This window comes from Papio anubis, chromosome X (assembly GCF_008728515.1).
Source record: "Papio anubis isolate 15944 chromosome X, Panubis1.0, whole genome shotgun sequence".
In the NCBI taxonomy this organism is placed as follows: Eukaryota; Metazoa; Chordata; class Mammalia; order Primates; family Cercopithecidae; genus Papio; species Papio anubis.
The window spans coordinates 65,116,532-65,136,484 of NC_044996.1; the positions used below are offsets into that span (position 1 = coordinate 65,116,532).

General features: G+C 38.8%; 1 protein-coding gene across 2 annotated transcripts in view; it reads right to left on the reverse strand.

The window, feature by feature from the left end:
• The window catches only part of KLHL4 (kelch like family member 4), a 56,170-nt gene that overhangs the window by 9,525 nt on the left and 26,692 nt on the right, over nt 1-19,953 (reverse strand). The gene's annotated exons all lie outside the window — the stretch shown is intronic.

Consider the following 19,953-nt stretch of genomic DNA (forward strand, 5'->3'; position numbering starts at 1 on the left):
TTTTGCAATCTGAGATGTTCTGCTTGTAACTTAGCTATTTGTTTCAGCTTGATGCCAGTAGTAGGCTTCAGGAGGGAGCTCTGCAGGATGGTGACCCAGGAAGCAAGGCAGGTCTCACTGCCACCTGCTAAATTTTGGAGCCCAAGCCACTCCTCATTTCCCATGCTGGCTCTTTGGAATGACAGAGGTTTCTCCACTCCTTTTAATATTGCCCCAGTGTCCTGAGAACTGCTCTTTATCACCCATCAGGGCTAGCACTTGCACCTGCTATTGGGGAGCCTGAGTAAGGGCATGCCTGATGCAGCCCCATCAAAATTTTACCCAATTACCCACGTCATAGGCAAAGCATGGGATCAGAACCCCTGGGAGTTCCACAGCCCAGCACGTTCCCTGGGACATTAGACTACTTCTCCTTGCTGGTAAAGATCAAGCATAGATCTTACTACCACCATCCCAGCTGCCTGTCACCTGTCAGTGCCTTCAGCTGGCCAGCAGGTCAACCTGCTCAGCCCATTACAACTGCTGACATAACTGCACAGTTCTCGGGAAGGAAATGTGCTTTGTGCAACCTCTGCTACTATCATCACCCACAGCACCCCAGCTGCTTAGGAGGCCCTGAGCCTGCTCACCTGCCTTGTACATTAATACTACAACTGGCATTTGAGTAAGTCACCACACTAAGGCTGTTTATAACCAAGGAAATTATAGAGCGCCTACATCACTCCTCCACTATCTCTGTCAGGGTTAGTGCTTGTGTCCACCACTGGGATATCTGAGGGTGGCCCCACCTGGTCCAGCTCTGCCCAACTTCACCCTCCTCATGGTGCTGAGGATAAAGCCCAGGCCACTGGGTATTCCACAGACCAGCCCACTGCCTGAGGCACCAGAGGCCTTCTCCTGATAAGGAAATATAAAGCAAAAACCCATCTGCTACCACCACCACCACCACTGGCTCTTACCTCCTTCAAGTGCCACGTACTGGCCTGTAGGTTAAAGTGCACAATCCAATACAAAATCCATTGACACCAATGCAGATAAGCTTATGGAGACCTCTGCTACCCCAGCTCCAAAGGAGGCAGTGAGCCTGCTCACACCCCTAGAACATTGCTATGACAACTGGCACTTGAGAAAATCACACTAAGGCTACCTATAATGAAAAAAATTCATAGAGTCTTTGCCACTGAAAACACTCAGACTCAAAGCCTAATGATCTTATTCAAAATAGGTTATATTCACATCTTAAGGGGAAAAAAGTCCTGTCCAAATAAAAGTAAATTTAAAAATAAGAAGATGTGATATTTTTCTTTTCAAATGATAAGGAACCAATGGAACAGCTCTGGAAGTATAAAAGAACAGGGTGTTATGATAACCACCACAAAGCATTGCACTAACTCTTTAGCAGTAGTTCCTAACCAAAATGAAATACATGACATTTCAGAAAAAGAATTCAAACTATTGATTTTAAAGAAGCTCAACAGGAATCAAGAGAAAGCTGAAAACCAATACAAATAAATCAGAAAATCAATCCAGAATATGAATGATAAATTTGCCAAAGAGATAGATTTTTCTTTAAAAAGAAACTTCTGAAAAGGAAAATTCATTGAAGGCATTACAAAATACAGATGAAATCTTCAATGATAGACTAGACTAAGCAGAAGAAAGAATCTCAGAGCTTGAAGATAGTACTTTTTAATTTATCCAGTCAGATAAAAACAAAAAAAAAAAAAAATAGAATTAAAAAGTGAGCTAAGCTTTTGGTAAGTATGGGACTATGTAAAATGTCCCAACTTACAAATTATAAGTGTTCCTGGGGGCAAAGAAAAAAACCCAAAATCTGGGAAACTATTTGAGAAAATAATTAAGGAAAACTTCCCTAGTCCGGCAAGAGATCTAGGTATCTCGATGCAAGAAACTCAGAAAACTCCAGAAAAATACTGTAAGAACAATCTCACCAAGACATATAGTCATCAGACAGTCTAAATTCAATATGAAGGAAAAAAATCCTAAAATCAGCAAAAGAAAAGCATATAGTAACCTATAAAGGAAACCCCATCAGACTAAAAGTGGACTTCTCAGCGGAAGCCTTACAAGCCAGAAGAGATTGGGATTTTATTTTCAAGGCGCTTAAGGAAAAATCTGTAAACCCTGGCTTGTGTATACTGCCAGAATAAGCTTCATAAATGAAGAAGAAATAAAGTCTTTTGCAGACAAGCAAACACTGAGAAAATCTGTCACCACTAGACCAAACTTACAAGAAATGCTCGAGGAAGTTATAAACATGGATACAAAATTTGGTCAATACTTGCCATAATAAAAACATCTGAAAGTATAAAACTCAAAAGTCTTATAAAACGATTACAAAAATAAGGCTACAAAGTAGCTATATAACAATATTATGACAGGAATAAGACCTCATGTATATGGGTTATGTATATAACCATAACTGTATATGGATTAAATATGCCAATTAAAAGAAATAGGCTGACAAAACGGATATATATATATAAAAGGATCCAACTATACACTTCTTACAAGAAACACCTTATTGATAAAGACACTTAGAGACTTAAGTTAATGGGGTGGAAAAAATATTCAATTTAAATGGAAAACAAAAGCAAACAGGAGTAGATATGTTTACATCTGATCAAGCAAACTTTAAATAAACAACAGTTTAAAAAGACAAGGAATGTCATTATATAATCATGAAGAAATCAATTCAACAAAAAGATGCAACAATCCTAAATATATATGCACCAAACACTGGGGCACCCAGATTTATAAAACGAATATTACTTGACTTGAGAAAAGAGCTAGGCAGCAATGCAATAATAGTAGGGGACTTCAACATCCCACTGACAGCACTAGGCAAATTATTGAGGCAGAAAATCAACAAAGAAACACAGGAAAATGGCCTCGGCAAAAAATTCGTGACTAAGACCTCAGAAGCACAGGCAACAAAAGCGAAAATATACAAATGGGACTTAAGTAAAAAACTTCTGCACGGCCATGGAAAGAATCAATAGAGTGAACAGGGAATCTTCAGAATGGGACAAAATATTTGCAAAGTATGTATCTGGCAAATGGGCTAATATCTGGAATTTACAAGGAACTCAAACATCTCAGTCATAACAAGAAAAACTCAAATAACCCCATTAAAAGTGGTCAAGTAATATGAAGAGATAATTTTTTAAAATGACATATAAATGGCCAAAAAGCATATGCAAAAATGTTCAACATTACTAATTATGAGAAAAATGTGAATTAAAACCACCATGAGATACCATTTTACACCAGTAAAAATGGCTATTAATAAAAAGCCAAATAATAACAGATGTTGGCAAAGATGCAGAGAAAAGGGAACACACACTGTTAGTGGGAATGTAAGTAAGTATAACCTTTATGGCAATCAGTATGCAGCTTTCTCAAAGAGCTAAAAATAGATCTACCATTTGGTGCAGCAATCCCACTACTGCGTATCTACCTAAAGGAAGATACATCATTATACCAAAAGATACCTGCACTCATAGGTTTCATGCAGCACTATTCACAATAGCAAATATATGAAATCAACCTAAATGTCCATCAATGGATGATTGGATTAAAATATGCACACAAACACATACACACCCCCACATACACACACATATACATACACCATGGAATACTACTCAGCCATAAAAAAATCGTGTTTTAAACAATCATGTCTTAAACAAAATAACTCAGAAACAGGAAGTCAAATATCACATGTTCTCAGTTATAAGTGGGAGCTAAATAATGCATACACAGATATAGGAAGTGGAGTAGTAGACATTGGAGACAGAACAGTGAGGCAGGTGGAGGGTGGTGAGAAATGAAAAATTACTTAATTGGCTCAATATATACTATTCAGATAATGGCTACACGAAAAGCCCAGACTTCTCCACTTTGCAATAGGTCCATGTAGTAAAACTGTACTTATACTACCTAATTTTTAAAAAATTTTATTTTATTAATTTCCAGGGTACATGTGTAGAATGTGCAAGTTCGTTACATAGGTAAAGGTATGCCATGGTGGTTTGCTGCACCTATCAATCCATCACCTAGGTATTACACCCAGCATGCATTAACTATTCTTCCTTATGGCCTCCCTCACACCCACACTCCCCTGACAAGCCCCAGTGTTTGTTGTTCCCCATCCTGTGTCCATGTGTTCTCATTGTTCAGCTCCCACTTATAAGTGAGAACATGTGGTGTTTAATTTTCTGCTCCTGCATTAGTTTCCTGAAGATAATGGCTTCCGGCTTTATACATGGCCATATGAAGGATATGATTTCATTCCTTTTTATGGCTGCATACTATCCTATGGTGTATATGTACCACATTTTCTTTATCTAATCTATCGTTGGTGGGCATTTGGGTTAATTATATGTCTTTGCTATTATGAGTAGTGCTGCAATGAACATATGCATGTGAGTATCTTTATAATAAAATGACTTATATGTCTTTGGGTATATACCCAGTAATGAGATTGCTGGGTCAAATGATATTTCTGGTTCTAAATGTTTGAGGAATAGTCACACTGTCTTCCACAATGGCTGAACTAATTTACATTCCCACCAACAGTGTAAAAGCATTCCTATTTCTTCAGAACTTCACCAGCATCTACTGTTTCTTGACTTTCTAATAATTGCCATTATGATGGGCATGTGATGGTATCTCATTGTGGTTTTGATTTGCATTTAATGATAAGTGATGTTGAACTTTTTTTCATGTTTGTTGATCTCATGTATGTATTCTTTTGAGAAGTGTTGACAAAGCTGACAAAAACAAGCAATGGAGAAAAGATTCCCTATTTGATAAATGGTGCTGGAAGAACTGGCTGGCCATATGCAGAAAGTTGAAACTGGACCCTTCCTTACACCTTATACAAAAATTAACTGAAAAAGGATGACATGGTTTGGCTATGTCCACACCCAAATCTCATCTTGAATTGTAGCTCCCATGATTCCCGTGTGTTGTGGGAAAGACCCAGTAGGAGATAATTGAATCATGGGGGCAGTTTTTCCCATACTGTTCTCATGATAGTGAGTAAGTCTCTCGAGATCTGGTGGTTTTATAAGGGGAAACTCATTTTGCTTGGCTCTCTGATTCTCTCTTGCCACCACCATGTAAGAAGTGCCTTTCAGCTTCTGTCATGGCCTCAACAGCCACATGGAACTACGAGTCCATTAAACCTCTTTTTCTTCCCAGTCTTGGGTATGTCTTTATCAGCAGTGTGACAATGGACTAATACAGTAAATTGGTACTAGTAGAGTGGGCCACTGCTGAAGATATCTGAAAATGTGGAAGTGACTTTGGAATTGGGTAACAGGCAGAGGTTGGAACACTTTGGAGGACTCAGAAGATAGGAAAATGTGGAAAAGTTTGGAACTTCCTAGAGTCTTGAGACTTGTTGAATGGCTTTGCCCAAAATGCTGATAGCAATGTGGACAATAAAGTCTAGGCTGAGGTGGTCTCAGATGGAAATGAGGAACTTGTTGGGAATTGGAGCAAAGGTGACTCTTGTTATGTTCTAGCAAAGAGACTGGCAGCATTTTGTCCCTGCCCTAGAAATTTGTGAAACTTTAAACTTGAGAGAGACTATTTAGGGTATCTGGTAGAAGAAATTTCTAAGCAACAAAGCATTCAAGAGGTGCTGTTAAAGACATTCAGTTTTATAAGGGAAGCAGAGCATAAAAGTTCAGATAATTTTCAGCTTGACAATGTGATAGAAAAGAAAATCCCTTTTTCTGAGAAATTCAAGCCCCCTGCAGAAATTTGCTTAAGTAATGAGGAGCTCAATGTTAACTGCCAAGACAATAGGGAAAATGTCTCTAGGACATGTCAGGGAGCTTCATGGCAGCCCCTCCCATCAGAGACCTGGAGGCCTAGGGGGGAATATGTTTTCCCCATGCTGTGTGCAGCCTAGGAACTTGGTGCCCTGCATTTACAGCTGCTCATGCTGTGGCTAAAAGGAGCAAATGTAGAACTCTGGCTGTGGCTTCAGAGGGTGCAAGCCCCAAGCCTTGGCAGCTTCCATGTGGTGTTGAGCCTGTAAGTGCACATAAGTCAATAATCGGGGTTCGGGAACCTCTGCCTAGATTTCAGAGAATGTGTGGAAATGACTGGATGCCCAGACAGAAGTTTGTTGCAGGCATAGGGCCCTCAAGGAGAACCTCTGCTAGGGCAGTGCAGAAGGGAAATGTGGGGTCAGAGCCCCCACACAGATTCCCTTCTGGAGCATCACCTAGTGGAGCTGTGAGAAGAGGGCCACTGTCCTTCAGGTCCTAGAATGGTAAATCCACTGACACTGTGTGCCTGGAAAAGCCTCGGACACTCAGTGCCAGTCTGTGAAAGCACCTGGGAGGGAGGCTGTACCCTGCAAAGCCACAGGGCCAGAGCTGCCCAAGACCATGGAACCCACCTCTTGCATCAGTGTGACATGGATGAGAAACACGGTATCAAAAGTGATCATTATGCAGCTTTAAGATATGACTGCCTTGCTGAATTTTGGACTTGCATGGGGCCTGTAGCCCCTTTGCTTTGGTCATTTTTTCCCATTTGTAATGGACGTATTTACTCAATGCCTGTACCACCGTTGTATCTAGAAAGTAACTAACTTGCTTTTGATTTTACAGGCTCACAGGCGGAAGGGACTTGCCTTGTCTTGCATGAGACTTTGAACTGTGGACTTTTGAGTTAATGTTGAAACGAGTTAAGAATTTGGGGGACTGTTGGGAAGGCATGATTGGTTTTGAAATGTGAGGACATAAGATTTGGGAGTGGTCAGAGGTAGAATGATATGGTTTGGCTGTGTCCCCACCCAGATCTCATCTTGAATTGTAACTTCTATGATTCCTACATGTTGTGGGAGGAACCCAGTGGGAGATATTTGAATCATGGGGGCCTGCCCTGCCTGCCTCACCTAAGATATTATTTGCAAAAGCCATTTTGTTAATTTCCAACGTGCTGTAATTCATATAAAAAGTGACAGTTTGTAGTTATAACAGGTGAATGTGCAATAATCTGTCTTGAAAAATTACAGACAGGAAGATAAATAGTCTAAGTAAGTGAAAACCCAGCTTAGAGTTAACACATCTGTGAACAAATGTGCAGTGCATTTTCTCCCATACTGTTCTCTTGGTAGTGAATATGTCTCATGAGATCTGATGGTTTTATAAGGGGAAACCTATTTTGCTTGGCTCTCTGTTTCTCTCTTGCTGCCACCATGTAAGAAGTGTCTTTTGGCTTCCACGATGATTGTGAAGCCTCCCCAGCCACGTGGAACTGTGAGTCCATTAAACATCTTTCTCTTCCCAGTCTCAGGTATGTCTTTATCAGCAGCATGAATACAGACTAATACAATGGATTGAAGACTAAAATGTATAGCCCAAAACTTTAAAAAACCCTCAACAAACTAAGAATAAAAGAAAACTACCTCACCCTAATGAAGGTAGTATATGGAAAACCAAGAGCTACTATCACACTTAATGTAAGTATTTCCTGTAGGAACAAGAACAAGGAAAGGTGCCCACTTCTACCACTTTATTTGACAATTAGAAATTTTAAACCAGAGCAATTAGGCTAAAAAGAGAAACAAAAGTCATGCAAATTGGAAAGGAAGAAATTAAGAAAGACATCAATAAAGGGAAAGATAGCTTCTGCTTATGGAGTGGAAACCTTAATATTCTTAAGATATCAATACACTCGGTTGGGTGTGGTGGCTCACACCTGTAATCCTAGCACTTTGGGAGGCTGAGGCAGTCAGATTGCTTGAGCCCAGGCATTTGAGATAAGCCAGGGCAACATGGCAAAACCTTGTGCCTACAAAAATTACAAAAAATTTTGCCAGGTGTGGTGGCACATGCTTGTAGTTTTACCTACTAAGGAGGCTGAGTTAGGAGGATTACATGAACTTGGGGACCATGCAGTGAATCATGATGGCACCACTGCATTCTGGCCTCGGTGACAGAGGGAGATCCTGTCATTAAAAATAATAATAAATAAATCAATACACAATGTGATCTACGGATTCAATGCAATTTCTATAAAAACTCCAATGGCATTTTTGGCAGAAATAGAAAAATTCGTCCTAACTCCATATAGAATCTCAAGAGACCCAAAGTAGCAAAAACAATCTAGAAAATGAACAAAGTTGGAGGTTTACTGCCTCCCTGATTAAGAAGCTTACTATACCAGCTACACTAATCAACACAGTGATGTACGGGCAAAAAGACAAACATAAAGACCAATGGAACACAGTACAGAGCCCAGAAATAAACCCTTACATATATGGTCAGAAAAATTTTGACAATGGTGCTGAGGCCACTGAATGGGGAAAGGAGAGTCTTTTCAACACATGTTAACGGGAAAACTGGATATCCACATGCAAAAGAATAAAGTTGAACCTTTACTCAATAAAGAACAAATAAATTAATGGGTCAAAGGCCTGAAGGTAAGAGGTACAGTTATAAAACTCTAGGTATAAAATATAAATAAAAAGCTTGATTAACTTGTATTTGGCAATCACTTATTGGATAAAACACCAAAAGAACAGTCAACAAGAAAAAAAATATATAAATTGAACTTCATCAAAATTAAAAATATTTGTGCATCAAAAGACATTATCAACACAGTGACCAGGAAATCCATGAAACAGGAGAGACTATCTGGAAATCATACATATGATAAGTAACTAATTTCCAGAATATGTAAGGAACTACTATAACAATAATATTCAGCCTTAAAAAGGAAATGAAATTCTGACACGTTATTACGTAGATAAACCTTAAAGAATTATGCTAAATGAGATATGACAATCATAAAATAATAACTATTTATGATTCCACTTTTATGAGTTAACTAGAATAGTCAAATTCATAGAAACAAAAAGTAGAATAGTGGTTACCAGTGGCTGTGGAGAGGTAAAAATGTAGAGTTATTATTTAATAAATATTGACTTTCAATCTGAGCACATGAAAAATGTTGTAGAGATGGTTGGTAATGATATTTGCAAAACAGTGAGACTATGTCACTAAACTGTACACTTAAAATAGTTAAAGTAAAAAAAATCCTTATTATGTATAATTTGCCACAAAAATTAGCACTATTAAGGGGTGATTGGTTATTGCTTATGCGAACTGTAGAGAGAACTAATGTGGTTTTTTCAGTGTCACATATATTTGACTATAGTACATTATAGTATTATAGTGTATTAAAATCAAATATGTATTATCTGAGGCAGTGATTGACCATATTTATGGCTTGTATAATCTTAAAAAAGTAAGTTGTATCTCTTAATAACTGATTTTAGAAGAGGCATTCCATTTATACACTGAATGCTAGGGAGCCAGTCATTGAGAATAAATTTTTAAAGTGCTACAGATCAGATATTCCCTATAGGAAACTTTTAGCTTTAGTTATCAATTATGTGTCAGTGGTATGTTTATCAGAAAAAAAAAAAAAAATTCATCTTTTCTTTAGACTCTTCTGCCTAAATTCTATCCTTTATGTCATTGTTTGACCAATTTCTTCCAAGTTGCTTTCTTCATGATATTCCAACTCTCCTCAATTTAATTTTTCCTCTGCCTAAAAGATAAAGTCTCAAAACTTCTACCTTGGCGTTAAGTGACATCAGACAATGTGGTCCTTAATTCTGTTCTGAGTTGCACTTCCAAATTGTATTTCCATCTAAAGTGTCTGCTCTAACTGAAAAAGCTGTCTCCTTTACTTCAATGGTTTTGATTGTGATTTTTTTTCTCCTAAATTTGTATGCCTGCAAGATACAAATTCTACCTATTCTATAAATTTTCCTTGAGGATGCCATTCCACAATTATGTCTGTTTCCAAAATTTTGCTCTCCTTACTGTAAATTTGTCATTTGGTCTTAGGTTAATATTATTTAACTATTTTGTGTATGTATACAGTTTTTCTGTCTTGAAAGGGAATGTAAATGGTATAACTACACAGTCATAACACTTATTTTAAGCAAGATACACAATATTCATACAAGTGAATGTCTCCCTTTCAGTGAAATTACCTTTGGGAAACAAAATACTTATTGCAATAGAGTCATTGCAATAAGTATTTCTGTATATTAATAAAATACAGAATTATTAATTTCTGTGTAATTATTTCTGTATATTTTGTGATGGTAAGTCATTGTCTCTTTACAGATTAATTTCATTTGATTTTAAAAACAGTAAACTTATTTTTATGTTGTTAATGCTATTTTTGAAATTTCTATTGGTGTTTAATGAACAGGTGGTATTTAGTTGCATGAATAATTTCTTTAGTGGTTATTTCTGAGATTTTGGTGCACCCATCACCAAATATGTAGACTTTATCCCTCTCCCCACTCACACCCTTTCCCCTGAGTCTCCAACGTTCATTGTATCATTCTTATGCCTTTACATCCTCCCCCACTTATGAGAGCATATAATGTTTGGTTTTCCATTTCTGAGTTGCTTCACTTAGAATAATAGTCTCCAATTCCATCCATGTTGCTGTGAATGCCATTATTTAATTCCTTTTTACAGCTGAGTAGTATTCCATATATCACAGTTTCTTTATCCACTCACTGATGGATAATCGACAGGCATTTGGCCAGTTCCATATTTTTGCAATTACAAATTCTTCTGCTATAAACATTTGTGTGCAGGTATCTTTTTTGTATAATTACTTCTTTTCCTCTGGATAGAGACCCAATAGTGGGATTGCTGTTTCAAATAGTAGATCTACTTTTAGTTCTTTAAGGAATCTCCACACTGTTTTCCATAGTGGTTGTACTAGTTTAGATTCCCGCCAACAGTGTAAAAGTGTTCCCATTTTACCACACCCATGCCAACATTTATTATGTTTTGATTTTTTGATTATGTCCATTCTTGCAGGAATGAGGTAGTATTGCACTGTGGTTTTGATTTGCATTTCCCTGATCATTAGTGATGTTGAACATTTTTTAAATATGTTTTTTAGCCATATGTATATCTTCTTTTGAGAGTTTTCTATTCATGTCCTTAGCCCACTTCTTAATGGAATTGTTTGTTTTGTTCTTGCTAATTTGTTTGAGTTCCTTGTAGATTCTGTCATTTGTCAGATGTAGATTGTAAAGATTTTCCCCCTCTCTGTAGGATATCTTTTTACTCTGCTGATTATTTCTTCTGCTGTGCAGAAACTTTTTAGTTAACTCCCATCTATTTAGGTCTGTTTTTGCTGCATTTGCTTTTGGGTTCTTGGTCATGAAGTCTTTGCCTAAGCTAATGTCTAGAAGGGTTTTTGCAATGTACCATCTAGAAATTTTACGGTTTCAGGCTTTAGATTTAAGTATTTGATTTGATCCATCTTGATTTGATTTTTGTATAGGGTTACAGATGAGGATCCAGTTTCATTCTTCTATATGTGGCTTGCCAATTATGCCAGTACCATTTGTTGAATATGGTGTCCTTACCCCACTTTATGTTTTTCTTTGCTTTGTCAAAGATCAGTTGACTGTAAGTATTTGCCTTTATTTGTGGGTTCTCTATTCTGTTCCATTCATCTATATGTCTAGTTTTGTACCAGTATGATTTTGTTTTGGAGAGTATGGCCTTAAAGTATCATTTGAAGTCGGGTAATGTAATGCCTCTAGATTTGTTCATTTTGCTTAGTCTTGCTTTGGCTAGGCAGGCTCTTTTTTGGTTTCATATGAATTTTAGAACTTTTTATTCTAATTCTGTGAAGAATGGTGGCAGTATTATAAAGGGAAATGCATTGAATTTATAGACTGCTTTTGGCAGTATGGTCATTATCACAATATTGATTCTACCCATCATGAGCATGGGATGTGTTTCCATTTGTTTGTGTCATCTATGTTTTCTTTCAGTAGTGTTTTGTAGTTTTCATTGTAGAGGTCTTTCACCTCCTTGGTTAAGTGCATTCCTAAGTTTTTGTTGTTGTTGTTGCAGCTATTGTAAGACGGGTTGAGTTCTTGATTTGATTCTCAGCTTGGTCACTGTTTTTGTACAGCAGAGCTGCAGATTTGTGTACATTAATTTTTTTCCATAAATTATTGGAGTACAGGTGGTCTGGTTACATGAGTAAGTTCTTTAGTGGTGATTTGTGAGATTCTGTTGCACCCATCACCCAAGCAGCATGCACTGCACCATATTTGTAATCTTTTATCCCTAACTACCTCCCACTTTTCCCTTGCCCAGTCCCCAAAGTCCATCATATCATTCTTATGCCTTTGTGTCCTCATAGTTTAGCTCCCAAATATCAGTGAGAACATACGATGTTTGGTTTTCCTTTCCTGAGTTACTTTACTTAGAATAATAGTCTCCAATCTCATCCACGTTGCTGCAAATGCTGTTAAATCATTCCTTTTTATGGCTGCATAGTATTCCATTGTGTATATGTACCATAGTTTCTTTGTCTACTTGTTGACTGATGAGCATCTGGGTTAGTTCCACAGTTTTGCAATTGTGAATTGTGCTGCTATAAACATACATGTGCACGTATCTTTCATGATTAATAACTTCATTTCCTCTGGGTAGCTACCCAGTAGCGGGATTGCTGGGTCAAATGGTAGTTCTACTTTTAGTTCTTTAAGGGATCTTCACACTCTTTTTCATAGTGGCTGTATTTGTTTGCATTCCCACCAGCAGTGTAGAAGTGTTCCCTGTTCACCACATTCACACTAGCATCTACTGTTTTTTGATTTTTTGATTATGATCATTCTTGCAGGACTAAGGTGGTATTGCATTGTGGTTTTGATTTGCATTTCCCTGATCATTAGTAAAGTTGAGCATTTTTCATGTGTTTGTTGGCCATTTGTATATCTTCTTTTGATAATTGTTTATTCATTTCCTTAGCCCACTTTTTGATGGGATTGCTTGTTTCTTACTGATTTGTTTGAGTTCATTGTAGATTCTGGATATTAGTCCTTTGTCAGATGTACAGATTGTGAAGATTTTCTCCCACACTGTGGGTTGTCTGTTTACTCTGCTGACTGTTCCTTTTGTCGTGAAGAAGCTTTTTAGTTTGATTAGGTCCCAGCTATTTAGCTTTGTTTTTATCGCATGTGCTTTTGGGCTCTTGGTCATGACATCCTTGCCTAAACCAATGTCTAGAATGGTTTTTCCAATGTTATCTTTTAGAATTTTTATAGTTTCTGGTCTTAGGTTTAAGACCTTAATCCATCTCAAGTTGATTTTGTATAAGATGGGAGATGAGAATCCAGTTTCATTCTCCTATATGTGGCTAGCGTATAATCCCAGCATGATTGGCTGAAAAAAGTTCTTTTCCCACTTTATGTTTTTGTTTGCTTTGTCAAAGATCAGTTGACTGTATTTGGGTTTATTTCTGGGTTCTCTACTCTGTTCCACTGGTCTATGTGCCTATTTTTATACCAGTACCATGATGTTTTGGTGACTATGGCTTTATAGACTGGTTTGAAATCAGGCTGTGTGATGCCTCCAGATTTGTTCTTGTGCTTAGTCTTGCTTTGGCTATCAGGGCTCTTTTTTGGTTCCATATGAATTTTAGAATTTTTTTTTTCTAATTCTGTGAAGAATAATGATGCTATTTTGACGGAGACTGCATTGAATTTGTAGATTACTTTTGGCAGTATAGACATTTTCACAATATTGATTCTACCCTTCCACGAGCATGGGATGTGTTTCCATTTCCTGGTGTCATCTATGGTTTCTTTCAGCAGTGTTTTGTAGTTTTCCTTGTAGAGGCCTTTTGAACCCTTGATTAAGTATATTCCTAAGTATTTTTATTTTTTGCAGCGATTGTAATAGGGGTTGAGTTCTAGAGTTGATTCTCTGCTTAGTTGCTGTTGGTGTATAGAAGAGCTACTGGTTTGTGTACATTAATCTTATATCCAGAAACTTTGCTGAATTCTTTTATCAGTTCTAGGAGCTTTCTTGAGGAGTCTTTAGCGTTTTCAAGGTGAATGATCATATCATCAACAAACAGTGAGAGTTTGACTTCCTTTTTACTGATTTGGATACCCTTTATTCCTTTCTCTTGTCTGATTGCTCCGGTTATGACTTTCAGTTCTATGTTGAAGAGGAGTGTTGAGAGTGGGCATCCTTGTCTTGTTCCAGTTCTCAGAGGGAATGTTTTCAACTTTTCCCCATTCACTATTCTGTTGGCTGTGGGTTTGTCATAGATGGTTTTTATTACATAAAGGTATGTCCCTTGTATGCTGATTCTGCTGAGAATTTTAATCATAAACATTGCTGGATTTTGTCAAATGCTTTTTCTGCATCTATTGAGATGATTATGTGATTTTTTAAAAAAACTTTATGAGGTGTATCACATTTATTGATCTGTGGATGTTAAACAATCCCTGCATCCCTGGTATAAAACTAAATTGATCATGGTGTATTATCTTTTTGATAAGCTGTTGTATTCTGTTAACTAGTATTGTGTTGAGAATTTTTGCATCTATGTTCATCATGGATATTGGGCTGTAGTTTTCTTTTTTGGTTATGTCTTTTCCTGGTTTTGGTATTAATGCTGGCTTCATAGAATGAATTAGGGAGGGTTCCTTCTTTTCCTGTCTTGTGGAATAGTGTCAAAAGAATTGGTATCAATTTTCCTTTGAATGTCTCATAGAATTCCACTGTGAATCTGTCTGGTCCTGGACTTTTTTTTGGTGGTAATTTTTGTAGTTACCATTTCAATCTCGCTGCTTGTTATTGATCTGTTCAAGGTATCTAATTCTTTCTGATTTAAGCTAGGGAGGTTGTATTTTTCCAGAGATTTAGCAATCTCTTCTAGGTTTTTTAGTTGATGTGAGTAAAGGTGTTCATAATACCCTTGAAGGATCTTTGGTATGTCAGTTGTAATATCTCTTTCAGTTCTTACTGAGGTTATTTGGATTTTTCCCTCTTCTTTTCTTGGTTAATCTTGCTAATGGTCTATCAGTTTTATTTATCTTTTCAAAGAACCAGTTTTTTGTTTTATTTATCTTTTGTATTTTGTTTGTTTGTTTGTTTCAATTTCATTTAGTTCTGCTCTGATCTTTTTGTGATAAAATTTCCAGGTGTTTTTGTGCTTCTTGTATTTGGATGTCTAGGTCTCTAGCAAGGCCAGGGAAGCTTTCCTCAGTTATTCACCCAAATATGTTTTCTAAGCTTTTAGAATTCTCTTCTTCCTCAGGAACACATATTATTGTTAGGTTTCATCGTTTAACATAATGCCAGACTTCTTGGAGGCTTTGTTCACATTTTCTTATTCGTTTTTCTTTGTCTTTGTAGGACTGGATTAATTAAAAGACCTTGTCTTTGAGCTCTGAATTTCTTTCTTCTACTTGTTCAATTACATTCTGAGATTTTCCAGGGCATTTCACATTTCTAAAAGTGTGTCCAAAGTTTCTGGAATTTTGATTGTTTTTTTCTTTAAGCTGTCTATTTCCTTGAACATTTCTCCCTTCACTTTTTGTATCATTGTTTGTATTTCTTTGCATTGGGCTTCGCCTTTCTCTGGTCCCTCCCTGATTAGCTTAATAACTAACCTCATGAATTCTTTCTCAGGTAAATCAGAAATTTCTTATTGGTTTGGATCCATTGCTGGTGAACTAGTGTGATTTTTTTCGGGGGGTGTTGAAGAGCCTTGTTTTTGTGATATTACCAGGCAGGGCTGGTTTTCTGGTTCCTTCTCATCTGGGTAGGCTCTGTCAGAGGGAAGGTCTAGAACTGAAGGCTGTTTTCTCAGATATCATTTTTCCCCCAGGATGTTCCCTTGATGTAGTACTATCCCCCTTTTCCTATGGATGTGGCTTCCTGTGAGCTTAACTGCAGTGACTGTTTTCTCTATTCTGGGTCTAGCCACCCAGCAAGTCTATTTGAATCCGGGCTGATACTGGGGGGTGTCTGCACAGAGTCCTGTGATGTGAACCGTCTATGGGTCTCTCAAGATGGAAACCAGTGCCTGTTCCAGTGGAGGTGGCGGGGGGTGCAATGGAGTCTGTGAGGATTCTTAGCTTTGGTGGTTTAATGCTTCATTTTTGTGCTGGTTGGCCTCCTGCCAGGGGGTAGCACTTTCCAGAAAGCATCAGCTGTGGTAGTATGGAGAGGGACTGGCCATGGGTGGAGCCCTAAAACTCCCAAGATTATATGCCCTTTGTCTTCTGCTACCAGGGTAAATAGGAAAAGGCCATCAAGTAGGGGTGGGGCTAGGCATGTCTGAGCTCAGACTCTCCTTGGGTGGGTGTAGCAGCAGCTCCTGTGGGGGATGGGGGTGAGATTCCCAGGTCACCGGAGTTGTGTACCTAGGAGGATTATGGCTGCCTCTGCTGAGTCATGCAGGTTGTCAGGGAAGTGGGGGAAAGCCAGCAGTCACAGGTCTCACCCAGCTCTCATGCAAACCGAAGAGCTGGTCTCACTCCCACTATGCTTCTCCCCAACAGCCCTGAGTCTGTTTCCAGGTGGAGGACTAGATGGGCTTGAAAACTTGCCCCAGGCTACCTGCTTCCATGCTGCAAAAGAAAAGGGCTTGGTTCTTCCTCTCCCTGTGGAGTCTGCACACCAGATTTGTGCCCTCCCCCCATTTCTGGCCAGGAGGCTTCTCACAACGTTCAAATTGTTACAGAGTTCAGCTAAAGATTTCCTGCTCCCTGTGGAGTTTCACCCCCTGCTCCTCTGGCCAACCTCCAAATGTATCCCTGTGGCACCAGGCAGGAATGGCCTGCTAGCGGACCCAGCAAGCTCACAGGGACTTTCTGCTGCTTCCTCTACACCTGTATTTCGCTCGACCCTCTAAATCGCCTCAGCACCAGGTAAAGTTGGAAACTTCTCCTGCAAATAGACCTTCAGCTTCTCCAGTGGGTATATTTGGGAGAGGAGGGTCTCCCTTTCACACTTCTGCAGTTGGGCCACTCACAATACTTGGGGTGTCTCCCGGGTCCTACGCGAGCATTAGTTTTCTTCAGACGGTCTGTGGGTTCTCTCAGGATTGCTGGTTTGTTCTTGCAGTTCATCTGGAACTAAAATTCACAATGCGAGCCTCTGCACGCTGCTCTGTCTGGAGCTGCAATCTTCTCCTGCCTCATGTCCACCATAATGATTCCAATTCTGATTTGTGTACATTAATTTTGTAACCTGAAACTTTGCTGAATTCATTTACCAGTTCTAGGAGCTTTCTGGATGAGTCTTTAGGGTTTTCTAGGTATACAATCATGTCATCAGCAAACAGTGACAGTTTGACTTTCTTGTTACTAATTTGGATGCCCTTTATTTCTTTCTCTTGTCTGATTGCTCTGGCCAGGACTTCCAATACTATGTTGAATAGAACTTGTGAAAGTGGGCATCATTGTCTTCTTCCCGTTCTCAGAGAGAATGCTTTCAACTTTTCTCTGTTCAATATTATGTTAGCTGTGGGTTTGTCATAGATGGCTTTCATTACCTTAAGGTATGCCCCTTCTGTGCCGATTTTGCTGAGGGTTTTAATCATAAAGGGATGCTGGACTTTGTCAAAGGGTTTTACTGCATTTATTGAGATGATTATGCGATTTTAAAAAAAAATATTTTCATGAGATGTATCACATTTATTGACTTGTGAACGTTAAACAATCCCTGAATCCCTGGTATAAAACTAACTTGATCATGGTGTATTATCTTTTTGACATGCTGTTGGACTCTGTTAACTAGTATTATGTTGAGAATTTTTGCATCTATGTTCATCATGGATATTGGGCTGTAGTTTTCTTTTTTGTTATGTCCTTTCCTGGTTTTGGTATTAGGATGATACTGGCTTCACAGAATGATTTACGGGGGATTCCCTTTTTCTCTATCTTTTGGAATAGTTTTAGTAGCACTGGTACCAATTATTCTTTGAATGTCACGTAAAATTCAGCTGTGATTTCATCTGGACCTAGACTTTTTTTGTTCGTAACTTTTTAGTTATTGTTTCAATCTTACTTCTTATTATTGGTCTGTTCAGAGTTTCTATTTTTTCCTGGTTTAATCTAGGTTGTATATTTCTAGGAATTATCCATCACCTCTAGGTTTTCTAGTTTATGTATGTAAAGGTGCTCCTAGTAGCCTTGAATGATCTTTTGTATTTCTGAGATATTGGTTGTAATATCTCCCATTTCATTTCTAACTGGGCTTATTTGAATCTTTTCCTTTCTTTTCTTGGTTAATTTTGCTAATGGTCTATGCATTTGGTTTATTTTTTTCAAAGAACCAGCTGTGTGTTTTATTTATCTTTGTATTTTTTGTTTGTTTCAATTTCATTTAGTTCTGGTCTTTCTTTTCTTCTTCTGGGTTTGTTTGTTGTTTTTTCTCTAGTTCCTTGAGGTGTAACCCTAGATTGTCTATTTGTGCTCTTTCAGACTTTTTGATGTAGGCATTCAATGCTATGAACTTTCCTCTTAGAACCACTTTTCTGTTTCCTAGAGGTTTGGAGAGGTTATATTATCATGATTGTTCAGTTCAAATAACCTTTTCTTTCAACCTTGATCTCTTTTTTTTTTTTTTTTTTTTTGAGACAGAGTCTCACTCTGTCACTCAGGCTGGAGTGCAGTGGCCGGATCTCAGCTCACTGCAAGCTCCGCCTCCCGGGTTCACCCCAGCCTCCTGGCCTCCTGAGTAGTTGGGACTACAGGCGCCTGCCACCTCGCCCGGCTAGTTTTTTGTATTTTTTAGTAGAGACGGGGTTTCACCATGTTAGCCAGGATGGTCTCAATCTCCTGACCTCGTGATCTGCCCGTCTCGGCCTCCCAAAGTGCTGGGATTACAGGCTTGAGCCACCGCGCCCGGCCTCAATCTTGATTTCATTGTGACTCAACGATCATTCAGAAAGGGTTTTGCCATGTTGGCCAGGCTGGTCTTAAACTCCTGATCTCAGGTGATCCTCCCACTTTGGCCTCCCAAAGTGCTGAAATTATAGGCATGAGCCACCATGCCTAGCCTGTGAATGCTTTTTATTTAAGCTATTTCACTGGAGAATTTTCCATTCATATTCTACATGATACTTATTTATTTATTTATTTGATGTGTTTAAGTTGCACTTCACCTTTCTCCCATACCTCCTTGATTGGCTTAATAGTTGACCTTCTGAAATCTTCTTCTGGCAATTCAAATACATCATCTTGGTTTGGATCCATTGCTGGTGAGCTAGTGTGATCTTTTGGGGGTGTTAAAAGACCTCATTTTGTCAAACTTAAAGAATTGGTTTTCTGGTTCCTTCTCATTTGGGTAAACTATGTCAGAGGGAAGATCTGGAACTCAAGCGCTGCTGTTTAGATTCTTTTGTCCTATGGAGATGATGCCTTGATGTGTTGCTCTCCCCTTTCCCCTAGGGATGCGGTTTCCTGAGCACCAAACTGCAGTGATTGCTATTTCTTTTCTGGATCTAGCCACCCAGCAGAGCTACTGGAGTGGGGAGTGTCTGCCATGAGACCTGTGATGTGATCCATCTTCAGGTCTCTCAGTCAGGGATACTAGCACCTACTCTCATGGAGGTGGCAAGGGAGTGAAGTATGCTCTGAGGGTCCTTGGTTGTATTTTTGTTTAGTATACTGGTTTTGTGTTGGTTGGCCTCCAGCTAGAAGTTGGCACATTCAAGAGCCCATCAGTTCCATTTGTTTAGGAAGGATACAACTTTGCCTTAGGCTTAGGCAGTGGGCAGGGCCATAGCGCTACCAAGAAATTATGACCTTTGTGTTTGTCTACCAGAGCTTAAAGAGAAAGACCATCAGGTGGGGGCAGGGTTAGGCATGTCTGAGCTCAGACTCTCCTTGGGTGGGGCTTGCTGCAGCTGCTGTGGGGGATGGGGTGTGTTTTTCAGGCCAATGGAGTTATGTTCCCAGGGGGATTATGGCTGTCTCTGCTTTGTCACATAGGCCACCAGGAAACTGGGGGAAAGCTAGCAGCCACAGGTCTCACCCAGCTGCCATGCAGCCTGCAGCCAGAAAGCCTGGTCTCACTCCCACTGCACCCC